Here is a 12,500-nt window from a genome sequence, read left to right as displayed (position 1 = left end):
ATTTTTGCCCGGCCTGTGTTTAAGGAGGCGGCCGGTACCTCCCTCCTTGGATGACCAACAACCCTTGACGGGCCATTCGCAGATTTTTGCCCGGCCTGTGTTTAAGGAGGCGGCCGGTACCTCCCTCCTTGGATGACCTTCTACCCTTGACGGGCCATTCGCAGATTTTTGCCCGGCCTGTGTTTAAGGAGGCGGCCGGTACCTCCCTCCTTGGATGACCTTCTACCCTTGACGGGCCATTCGCAGATTTTTGCCCGGCCTGTGTTTAAGGAGGCGGCCGGTACCTCCCTCCTTGGATGACCCACTACCCTTGACGGGCCCATTCGCAGATTTTTGCCCGGCCTGTGTTTAGGGAGGCGACCGGTCCTCCGTAGCTTGATCGGATTTCCCTTCCGGCCTGTGTTTAAGGAGGCGGCCGGTCCTCCGTAGCTTGATCGGATTTCCCTTCCAGCCTGTGTTTAAGGAGGCGGCTGGTCCTCCCCGGTCGGTTGCCAAGCGACCGGGACCCGCAAGTGGGCAGGAACCGTCCACCCAACGCCGGCGAGCCGGGGCCGGTGGGGGCCCTACCAAGGCGGGTCTAACTTCAGGCGGTGCAAACGGGGGAGGGGGGTAAGGACGGCTGCCGGGAGCAGACAGCCGTCCCCGGGAGGGGGTAGTAGCTTCGCGGCGGCCGCCGGGAGCAGACGGCCGTCCGCGGATTCTGCCAATGCCTGTAGGACTTTGAATATTTCACAGCCGTGCTGTGGCACTTAGAAAATTTTTCAGAGATGTGGCACTTAGAAAGTTTTTCAGAGATGTGGCACTTAGAAAGTTTTTCAGAGATGTGGCACTTTGAACATTTTTGAGAGATGTGGCACTTTGAAAATTTTTGAGAAATGTGGCACTTTGAAAATTTTTGAGAAATGTGGCACTTTGAAAATTTTTGAGAAATGTGGCACTTTGAAAATTTTTGAGAAATGTGGCACTTAGAAAATTTTCTCTCTCTCTCTGGAAGTGCCGTGCCTTCTTCAGTTCTGCTATCCGAGCAGGGGACGCTTGCTGGCGGCCGTTACCAGCGCTCGGACCAGGCCCAATTGATTTGCATGGAAAACAATTGCGTCCCCCATGCTCGTTCTGACTATATTTTGCGAAAGGGGGGTAAAGTGATGAGTACACTAAGTGGGGGGACCAACCCATGTACTCTAGAAAAAGTACATGGGTTGACAAAAGACCAGTTCGTACTGCACCCCTGGTACCCAAACCCCTGGTACCTTTAGGCACTTAGAAAAATTTCGCCCAAATTTGGAGGTCGCTCCAGGGGAAGAGGCCGAATTTTCGCCTATTACGGCCGACCGCGGGAACCAGCCGAGGCGGACGCTTTTCGGCGCAAGAGCCGTTGGCACTTAGAAAATATTCGCTAAACTTCAAAGGACCTCCAGGGGAAGAGGCCGAATTGTCACTTTTTCTGGCCGACATCGGGAACCAGCCGAGTCGGACTCTTTACGGCGGAGCAGCCGTTGGCACTTAGAAAATATTCGCCAAACTCGGCCGGACTTCCAGGGGAAGAGGCCGAATTGTCACTTGTTCTGCCCGACATCGGGAACCAGCCGAGTCGGACACTTTAAGGCGGAGCAGCCGTTGGCACTTAGAAAATATTCGCCAAACTTGAACGGACCTCCAGGGGAAGAGGCCGAATTTTCACCTGTTCTGGCCGACATCGGGAACCAGCCGAGTCGGACGCTTTTCGGCGCAAGAGCCGTTGGAACTTAGAAAATATTCGCTAAACTTCAAAGGACCTCCAGGGGAAGAGGCCGAATTGTCACTTGTTCTGGCCGACATCGGGAACCAGCCGAGTCGGACTCTTTACGGCGGAGCAGCCGTTGGCACTTAGAAAATATTCGCCAAACTCGGCCGGACTTCCAGGGGAAGAGGCCGAATTGTCACTTGTTCTGCCCGACATCGGGAACCAGCCGAGTCGGACACTTTAAGGCGGAGCAGCCGTTGGCACTTAGAAAATATTCGCCAAACTTGAACGGACCTCCAGGGGAAGAGGCCGAATTTTCACCTGTTCTGGCCGACATCGGGAACCAGCCGAGTCGGACGCTTTAAGGCGGAGCAGCCGTTGGCACTTAGAAAATATTCGTTAAATTTGAAAGGACCTCCAGGGGAAGAGGCCGAATTGTCACTTGTTCTGGCCGACATCGGGAACCAGCCGAGTCGGACGCTTTAAGGCGGAGCAGCCGTCGGCACTTAGAAAATATTCGTTAAACTTGAAAAGACCTCCAGGGGAAGAGGCCGAATTGTCACTTGTTCTGGCCGACATCGGGAACCAGACGAGTCGGGCCCTTTAAGGCTGAGCAGCCCTTGGCACTTAGGAAATATTTGCCTTAACTCGGCCGGACTTCCAGGGGAAGAGGCCGGATTTTCACTTGTTCTGGCCAACATCGGGAACCAGCCGAGTCGGACACTTAAAGGCTGAGCAGCCGTTGGCACTTAGGAAATATTTGCCTTAACTCGGCCGGACTTCCAGGGGAAGAGGCCGGATTTTCACTTGTTCTGGCCGACATCGGGAACCAGCCGAGTCGGACACTTTAAGGCTGAGCAGCCGTTGGCACTTAGGAAATATTTGCCTTAACTCGGCCGGACTTCCAGGGGAAGAGGCCGATTTTTCACTTGTTCTGGCCGACCGGGGGAACCAGCCGAGTCGGACACTTTACGGCGGAGCAGCCGTTGGCACTTAGGAAATATTCGCCAAAATGTTCCGGACCTCCAGGGGAAGAGGCCAAATTTTCACTTGTTCTGGCCGACCGGGTGAACCGGCCGAGGCGGACACTTTACGGCGGAGCAGCCGTTGGCACTTAGGAAATATTCGCCAAAATGTTCCGGACCTCCAGGGGAAGAGGCCAAATTTTCACTTGTTCTGGCCGACCGGGTGAACCGGCCGAGGCGGACACTTTACGGCGGAGCAGCCGTTGGCACTTAGGAAATATTCGCCAAAATGTTCCGGACCTCCAGGGGAAGAGGCCGAATTTTCACTTGTTCTGGCCGACCGGGGGAACCAGCCGAGGCGGACACTTTACGGCGGAGCAGCCGTTGGCACTTAGGAAATATTCGCCAAAATGTTCCGGACCTCCAGGGGAAGAGGCCGAATTTTCGCTCGTTCGGGCCGACCGGGAGAACCAGCCGAGGCGGACACTTTACGGCGGTTGAGCCGTTGGCACTTAGAAATTATTCAGACTTCCATCAAACACACATCGGCCTTTTGCCGTCACTGCCCGGGATGGGCACCGTGGTAGCTCGGACAGTTCGCGTGACAGCTTCCGCTGGCACTTAGACAATTTTTAAAATGAAAATAAACAGTTCTGCACATACGTGCCGACTATATTTTGCGAAATGGGGGTAAAGTGATGAGTACACTAAGTGGGGGGACCAAGTACATAAAGCCCACCCCTGGTACCTCAGAGAGGCCGAATTGACACATTTTGTGTCCGACCGCGGGAACCAGCCGAGGCGGACGCTTTTCGGCGCAAGAGCCGTTGGCACTTAGAAAATATTCGTTAATCTTGAACGGACCTCCAGGGGAAGAGGCCGAATTTTCACTTGTTCTGGCCGACATCGGGAACCAGCCGAGGCGGACGCTTTTCGGCGCAAGAGCCGTTGGCACTTAGAAAATATTCGTTAATCGTGAACGGACCTCCAGGGGAAGAGGCCGAATTTTCACTTGTTCTGGCCGACATCGGGAACCAGCCGAGGCGGACGCTTTTCGGCGCAAGAGCCGTTGGCACTTAGAAAATATTCGTTAATCTTGAACGGACCTCCAGGGGAAGAGGCCGAATTTTCACTTGTTCTGGCCGACATCGGGAACCAGCCGAAGCGGACGCTTTACGGCGGAGCAGCCGTTGGCACTTAGAAAATATTCGTTAATCTTGAACGGACCTCCAGGGGAAGAGGCCGAATTTTCACTTGTTCTGGCCGACATCGGGAACCAGCCGAGTCGGACGCTTTTCGGCGCAAGAGCCGTTGGCACTTAGAAAATATTCGTTAATCTTGAACGGACCTCCAGGGGAAGAGGCCGAATTTTCACTTGTTCTGGCCGACATCGGGAACCAGCCGAGTCGGACTCTTTACGGCGGAACAGCCGTTGGCACTTAGGAAATATTCGCCGAACTCGGCCGGACTTCCAGGGGAAGAGGCCGAATTTTCACTTGTTCTGGCCGACATCGGGAACCAGCCGAGGCGGACGCTTTTCGGCGCAAGAGCCGTTGGCACTTAGAAAATATTCGTTAATCTTGAACGGACCTCCAGGGGAAGAGGCCGAATTTTCGCTCGTTCGGGCCGACCGGAGGAACCAGCCGGGTCGGACACGTTACGGCGCAACAGCCGTTGGCACTTTGAAAATATTCGCCAAAATGTTCCGGACCTCCAGGGGAAGAGGCCGTATTTTCGCTCGTTCGGGCCGACCGGAGGAACCGGCCGGGTCGGACACGTTACGGCGCAACAGCCGTTAGCACTTAGAAATTATTCGTTAAACTTGAACGGACCTCCAGGGTTAAGAGGCCGAATTTTCGCTCGTTCGGGCCGACCGGAGGAACCAGCCGGGTCGGACACTTTACGGCCCAACAGCCGTTGGCACTTTGAAAATATTCGCCAAAGTCGTCCGGACCTCCAGGGGAAGAGGCCGAATTTTCGCTCGTTCGGGCCGACCGGAGGAACCAGCCGGGTCGGACACTTTACGGCGGAACGGCCGTTGGCACTTTGAAAATATTCGCCAAAATGTTCCGGACCTCCAGGGGAAGAGGCCGAATTTTCGCTCGTTCGGGCCGACCGGAGGAACCGGCCGGGTCGGACACGTTACGGCGCAACAGCCGTTGGCACTTTGAAAATATTCGCCAAAATGTTCCGGACCTCCAGGGGAAGAGGCCGAATTTTCGCTCGTTCGGGCCGACCGGAGGAACCAGCCGGGTCGGACACTTTACGGCCCAACAGCCGTTGGCACTTTGAAAATATTCGCCAAAGTCGTCCGGACCTCCAGGGGAAGAGGCCGAATTTTCGCTCGTTCAGGCCGACCGGAGGAACCAGCCGGGTCGGACACGTTACGGCGCAACAGCCGTTCGCACTTAGAAAATATTCGCCAAAGTCGTCCGGACCTCCAGGGGAAGAGGCCGAATTTTCGCTCGTTCGGGCCGACCGGAGGAACCAGCCGGGTCGGACACGTTACGGCGGAACAGCCGTTGGCACTTTGAAAATATTCGCCAAAATGTTCCGGACCTCCAGGGGAAGAGGCCGAATTTTCGCTCGTTCGGGCCGACCGGGAGAACCAGCCGAGGCGGACACTTTACGGCGGTTGAGCCGTTGGCACTTAGAAATTATTCAGACTTCCATCAAACACACATCGGCCTTTTGCCGTCACTGCCCGGGATGGGCACCGTGGTAGCTCGGACAGTTCGTGTGACAGCTTCCGCTGGCACTTAGAAAATTTTTAAAATGAAAATAAACAGTTCTGCACATACGTGCCGACTATATTTTGCGAAAGGGGGGTAAAGTGATGAGTACACTAACTGGGGGGACCAAGTACATAAAGCCTACCCCTGGTACCTCAGAGAGGCCGAATTTTCGAATTCTGAGGCCGAGCTGGGGAACCAGACGAGGCGGACACTTTTCCGAGCGAGAGCCGATGGCACTTAGAAAATTTTCGGCTAAGTCGGCAGGACTTCCAGAGCGAGAGGCCGAATATTCGTCATCTGTGGCCGACCGGGGAACCAGCGAAGGCGGATAGGCGGTCACGGAGGTCCCGCCGGCTGGTCCGCGGGCCAATTTGGGTCCCGTAATTTAGCGGTCGCGGTCCGGAATCCACGCCGAGCGGGGAACCAGCGGAGGCGGATAGGCGGTCACGGAGGTCCCGCCGGCTGGTCCGCGGGCCAATTGGGGTCCCGTAAGTTAGCGGTCGCGGCCCGGAATTCGCGCCGGCCGGGGAACCAGCGCAGGCGGATAGGCGGTCACGGAGGTCCCGCCGGCTGGTCCGCGGGCCAATCGGGGTCCCGTAAGTTAGCGGTCGCGGCCCGGAATTCGCGCCGGCCGGGGAACCAGCGCAGGCGGATAGGCGGTCACGGAGGTCCCGCCGGCTGGTCCGCGGGCCAATCGGGGTCCCGTAAGTTAGCGGTCGCGGCCCGGAATTCGCGCCGGCCGGGGAACCAGCGCAGGCGGATAGGCGGTCACGGAGGTCCCGCCGGCTGGTCCGCGGGCCAATCGGGGTCCCGTAAGTTAGCGGTCGCGGCCCGGAATTCGCGCCGGCCGGGGAACCAGCGCAGGCGGATAGGCGGTCACGGAGGTCCCGCCGGCTGGTCCGCGGGCCAATCGGGGTCCCGTAAGTTAGCGGTCGCGGCCCGGAATTCGCGCCGGCCGGGGAACCAGCGCAGGCGGATAGGCGGTCACGGAGGTCCCGCCGGCTGGTCCGCGGGCCAATCGGGGTCCCGTAAGTTAGCGGTCGCGGCCCGGAATTCGCGCCGGCCGGGGAACCAGCGCAGGCGGATAGGCGGTCACGGAGGTCCCGCCGGCTGGTCCGCGGGCCAATCGGGGTCCCGTAAGTTAGCGGTCGCGGCCCGGAATCCGCGCCGGCCCGCAGCCACCGCCAGGCGGATAGGCTGTCACGGAGGTCCCGCCGGCCGGTCCGCGGGGGGAACTGCGCCCTCTGGCGGACACGCCATTGTAAATGAATGGGGTTTGGCACTTAGTGCATTTTTCGCCGAAGCCGACGAGCGCTCCGGGCGAGGAGGCCGGATTCTCGCCATCCGTGGCCGGCCGGGGAACCGGCCAAGGCGGATAGGCGGTCACGGGGGTCCCGCCGGCTGGTCCGCGGGCCAATTGGGGTCCCGTAAGTTAGCGGTCGCGGCCCGGAATCCGCGCCGGCCAGCAGCCACCGGGAGGCGGATAGGCTGTCACGGAGGTCCCGCCGGCTGGTCCGCGGGCCATTTAGGGTCCCGCGAGTGAGCGGTCGCGGTCCGGAATCCAGGCCGGCCAGGAGGCACCGCCAGGCGGATAGGCGGTCACGGAGGTCCCGCCAGCTGGTCCGCGGGCCATTTATGGTCCCGTAAGTTAGCGGTCGCGGCCCGGAATGCACGCCGGCCAGGAGGCACCGCCAGGCGGGTAGGCTGTCACGGAGGTCCCGCCGGCCGGTCCGCGGGCCAATTACCTCCAGCCGAGCGGATATGAACTTTATTAGCACCTTCTACGAGATGGCGGAGCCTTATTCGACAACCAGCACCTCGGCTTAGCATTTTCCACGGCCCGCTGATCTTCCAGAAGACGTCCAGCCGGTTTCCTCCTCACATTTTAAGCCGGCCGAGGCTTCCGGCACCCCGGCTAAGCTTTCTCCACGGCCCGCTGAGCTTCCAGGGGACCTCCGGCCGGTTCTCCCGGTGCCTCGCGCCTCGCTTTGTGAGCCGGCCGAGGCTTCCAGCACCTCGGCTGAGCGTTTCCCACGGCCCGCTGAGCTTCCAGGGGACCTCCAGCCGGTTCTCCCGGTGCCTCGCGCCTCGCTTTGTGAGCCGGCCGAGGCTTCCAGCACCTCGGCTGAGCGTTTCCCACGGCCCGCTGAGCTTCCAGGGTACCTCCAGCCGGTTCTCCCGGTGCCTCGCGCCTCGCTTTGAGAGCCGGCCGAGGCTTCCAGCACCTCGGCTGAGCGTTTTCGGCGGCCCGTTGCTCTCCCGGAGGTCGCAACGGGGAGTTACCTCCCTCTCGCGGACACGGCGAGTAAATACACCGCCTCTCGCACTTGGCGCACACTCACTCGCATTGCTACGCCTCCCGTGGCACTTTAAGCGGCCGAACGGCGGGAGTAACTACGACTCTCTTAAGGTAGGCTCACTTGACTATTTATTCATGTATTTATTTATTTTTGACGGTTCGCGGAGGCGATGACGCTCCGCGCGGGTAAACGGCGGGAGTAACTGTGACTCTCTTAAGGTAGGCTCACTTGACATCTATTTATTTATGTATTTATTTATTTTTGACGGTTCGCGGAGGCGATGACGCTCCGCGCGGGTAAACGGCGGGAGTAACTGTGACTCTCTTAAGGTAGGCTCACTTGACATCTATTTATTTATGTATTTATTTATTTTTGACGGTTCGCGGAGGCGATGACGCTCCGCGCGGGTAAACGGCGGGAGTAACTGTGACTCTCTTAAGGTAGGCTCACTTGACATCTATTTATTTATGTATTTATTTATTTTTGACGGTTCGCGGAGGCGATGACGCTCCGCGCGGGTAAACGGCGGGAGTAACTGTGACTCTCTTAAGGTAGGCTCACTTGACATCTATTTATTTATGTATTTATTTATTTTTGACGGTTCGCGGAGGCGATGACGCTCCGCGCGGGTAAACGGCGGGAGTAACTGTGACTCTCTTAAGGTAGGCTCACTTGACATCTATTTATTTATGTATTTATTTATTTTTGACGGTTCGCGGAGGCGATGACGCTCCGCGCGGGTAAACGGCGGGAGTAACTGTGACTCTCTTAAGGTAGGCTCACTTGACATCTATTTATTTATGTATTTATTTATTTTTGACGGTTCGCGGAGGCGATGACGCTCCGCGCGGGTAAACGGCGGGAGTAACTGTGACTCTCTTAAGGTAGGCTCACTTGACATCTATTTATTTATGTATTTATTTATTTTTGACGGTTCGCGGAGGCGATGACGCTCCGCGCGGGTAAACGGCGGGAGTAACTGTGACTCTCTTAAGGTAGGCTCACTTGACATTTATTTATTTATGAATTTATTTATTTTTGACGGTTCGCGGAGGCGATGACGCTCCGCGCGGGTAAACGGCGGGAGTAACTGTGACTCTCTTAAGGTAGCCTGACTCGACGTCTTTTTCAACGGTGGCTGGAGGACCCGGGCGGTTCTCGGGGGTGCGTCGCTCCTCACTTTTGACGCCCGAGGAGGCTCCCGGCACCTCGGCTACGCGTTTTCGGCGGCCCGCTGAGCTTCCAGAAGACCTCCAGCCGGTTCTCCCGGTGCTTTCCTCCTCACGTTTTAAGCCGGCCGAGGCTCCCGGCACCCCGGCCAAGCGTTTCCCACGGCCCGCTGAGCTTCCAGGGGACCTCCGGCCGGTTCTCCGCGCGCTTTCCTCCTCACTTTTAAGCCGGCCGAGGCTTCCGGCACCCCGGCCAAGCGTTTCCCACGTCCCGCTGAGCTTCCAGGGGACCTCCGGCCGGTTCTCCGCGCGCTTTCCTCCTCACATTTTAAGCCGGCCGAGGCTCCAGGCACCCCGGCTAAGCTTTCTCCACGGCCCGCTGAGCTTCCAGGGGACCTCCGGCCGGTTCTCCGCGCGCTTTCCTCCTCACTTTTAAGCCGGCCGAGGCTTCCGGCACCCCGGCCAAGCCTTTCCCACGGCCCGCTGAGCTTCCAGGGGACATCCAGCCGGTTCTCCGCGCGCCCCCCTCCTAACTCGACGCCCGAGGAGGCTCCAGGCACCCCGGCCGAGCCTTTTCGGCGGCCCGCTGATCTCCCGGAGGTCGCAACGGGGAATTGCCTCCCTCTCGCGGACACGGCGCGTAAATGCACCGCCTCTCGCACTTTGCGCACACTCACTCGCATCGCTACGCCTCCCGTGGCACTTTAAGCGACCGGGACCACCGCGAGCGCGGGCGATGACTAAGAGGCTCCCCGGCCGGCCTCGCGGAGCTCCGACGCTCCCCCGCGGGACTTCCGGCGGCCGGCCGGAGCCTCGGCACGGCTGCCGCACTCCCTAATAACACCCCGCGGACCCCCGCGAGCCGAACGCTCGCTGCCGCGGGCGACCCGTGCCAAGGCGGACGCGTGACGGCGCGGGAGCCCTCGGCACTATATCACGGTCACGTATGTAGTCAAATCGTGTAAAATCACCGTTAGTTTATTCATAATATAGGTAATAATTAAATAAATATTAACATCGCGTATATCATTAATAAACACATGTATGTATTTATTTAATAATTAAATAAATATTAACATCGCGTATAATCATGCGCAATACTTCGTGGCCGACCGGGGAACCGGCGAAGGCGGACGCATCGCGGCGCGAGAGCCGTTGGCACTTTGGAAAAATAAATAAATAAATAAATAAATAAATAATAATTCGCCGACCGGGCTCCGGGGGGAGAGGCCGATTTTTGGCCGTTCGTGGCCGACCGGGGAACCGGCGAAGGCGGACGCATCGCGGCGCGAGAGCCGTTGGCACTTTGGAAAAATAAATAAATAAATAAATAAATAATTCGCCGACCGGGCTCCGGGGCAAGAGGCCGAATTTTCGCTCGTTCGGGCCGACCGGGGAACCGGCGAAGGCGGACGCAGCGCGGCGCGAGAGCCGTTGGCACTTTGAAAAAAAAAAAAAAAAAAAAAATTCGCCCACCGGGCTCCGGGGGAAGAGGCCGGCTTTTCGCCGTTCGCGGCCGACCGGGGAACCGGCGAAAGCGGACGCGCTCTCTAACGAGCCCCGCCGGCCGGAGGAAGTGCGCCCTCTGGCGGACACGCCGTTGTAAATGAATGGGGTTTGGCACTTAGTGCATTTTTCGCCCAAGTCGAAGCGCGCTCCGGGCGAGGAGGCCGGATTCTCGCCACCCGTGGCCGGCCGGGGAACCGGCCAAGGCGGACGCGCTCTCTAACGAGCCCCGCCGGCCGGAGGAAGTGCGCCCTCTGGCGGACACGCCGTTGTAAATGAATGGGGTTTGGCACTTGGTGCATTTTTCGCCCAAGTCGAAGCGCGCTCCGGGCGAGGAGGCCGGATTCTCGCCACCCGTGGCCGGCCGGGGAACCGGCGAAGGCGGATAGGCTTTCACGGAGGATCCGCCGGCTGGTCCGCGGGCCGATTAGGGTCCCGCGAGTGAGCGGTGGCGGTCCGGAATCCAGGCCGGCCAGGAGGCACCGCCAGGCGGATAGGCTTTCACGGAGGAGCCGCCGGCTGGTCCGCGGGCCGTTTAGGGTCCCGCGAGTGAGCGGTGGCGGTCCGGAATCCAGGCCGGCCAGGAGGCACCGCCAGGCGGATAGGCTTTCACGGAGGACCCGCCGGCTGGTCCGCGGGCCGTTTAGGGTCCCGCGAGTGAGCGGTCGCGGTCCGGAATCCAGGCCGGCCAGGAGGCACCGCCAGGCGGATAGGCTTTCACGGAGGACCCGCCGGCTGGTCCGCGGGCCGTTTAGGCTCCCGTAAGTTAGCGGTCGCGGTCCGGAATACAGGCCGTCCAGGAGGCACTGCCAGGCGGATACACTCTCTAACGAGCCCCGCCGGCTGGTCCGCCGGGGGAAGTGCGCCCTCTGGCGGACACGCCGTTGTAAATGAATGGGGTTTGGCACTTAGTGCATTTTTCGACCAGCGGCAACGCAGGCTGACGGGCGGCCGCTTCCACGGGCCGGTACTACTCTACGGAGGCGCTAGCCGCCTCCGGTGGGGGCCGTGTGATCTCGCTGGATGCCCGAGGACCTTCCGCGAGGCCCGGCCGCAGCTTTTACGCGCGCCCGGTCCTATTACCTGGTGGAAGCTGGAGGCCGGGGCTCCGCAGCTCGCCGCCCGGGGACCTTCCGCGAGGCCCGGCCGCAGCTTTTACGCACCACCGCTGCTATTCTCTGGCTCCGGCTTCGTCCCGGAGGGTGCTTGGGGAACGGCGGCGCACACCGCGAACGGCCGGTGGCGGTCGGCTGGTGGCGGTCGGCTGGTGGCTGTCGGCTGGTGGCGGTCGGGGGTGGCGCTTGGGGATGGCGCTTGGGGATGGTGGCTGTCGGCTGGTGGCGGTCGGCTGGTGGCGGTCGGCTGGTGGCGGTCGGCTGGTGGCGGTCGGGGGTGGCGCTTGGGGATGGCGCTTGGGGATGGTGGCTGTCGGCTGGTGGCGGTCGGCTGGTGGCGGTCGGGGGGTGGCGGTCGGGGATGGCGCTTGGGGATGGTGGCTGTCGCCTTGTGGCGGTCGGCTGGTGGCGGTCGCCTTGTGGCGGTCGCCTTGTGGCGGTCGGGGATGGCGCTTGGGGATGGTGGCTGTCGCCTTGTGGCGGTCGGCTGGTGGCGGTCGCCTTGTGGCGGTCGCCTTGTGGCGGTCGGGGATGGCGCTTGGGGATGGTGGCTGTCGCCTTGTGGCGGTCGGCTGGTGGCGGTCGGCTGGTGGCGGTCGGGGGGTGGCGGTCGGGGATGGCGCTTGGGGATGGTGGCTGTCGCCTTGTGGCGGTCGGGGGGTGGCGGTCGGGGATGGCGCTTGGGGATGGTGGCTGTCGCCTTGTGGCGGTCGGCTGGTGGCGGTCGGCTGGTGGCGGTCGGCTGGTGGCGGTCGGGGGGTGGCGGTCGGGGGTGGCGCTTGGGGATGGTGGCTGTCGCCTTGTGGCGGTCGGCTGGTGGCGGTCGCCTTGTGGCGGTCGGGGGGCGGCGGTCGGGGGTGGCGCTTGGGGATGGTGGCTGTCGGCTGGTGGCGGTCGGCTGGTGGCGGTCGGCTGGTGGCGGTCGGCTGGTGGCGGTCGGGGGTGGCGCTTGGGGATGGCGCTTGGGGATGGTGGCTGTCGCCTTGT

This window comes from Syngnathus scovelli, unplaced genomic scaffold (genome assembly GCF_024217435.2).
Source record: "Syngnathus scovelli strain Florida unplaced genomic scaffold, RoL_Ssco_1.2 HiC_scaffold_180, whole genome shotgun sequence".
Classification (NCBI taxonomy): domain Eukaryota; kingdom Metazoa; phylum Chordata; class Actinopteri; order Syngnathiformes; family Syngnathidae; genus Syngnathus; species Syngnathus scovelli.
The sequence above is the reverse complement of the archived record's forward strand: the minus strand, read 5'-3'. Positions refer to the sequence as shown.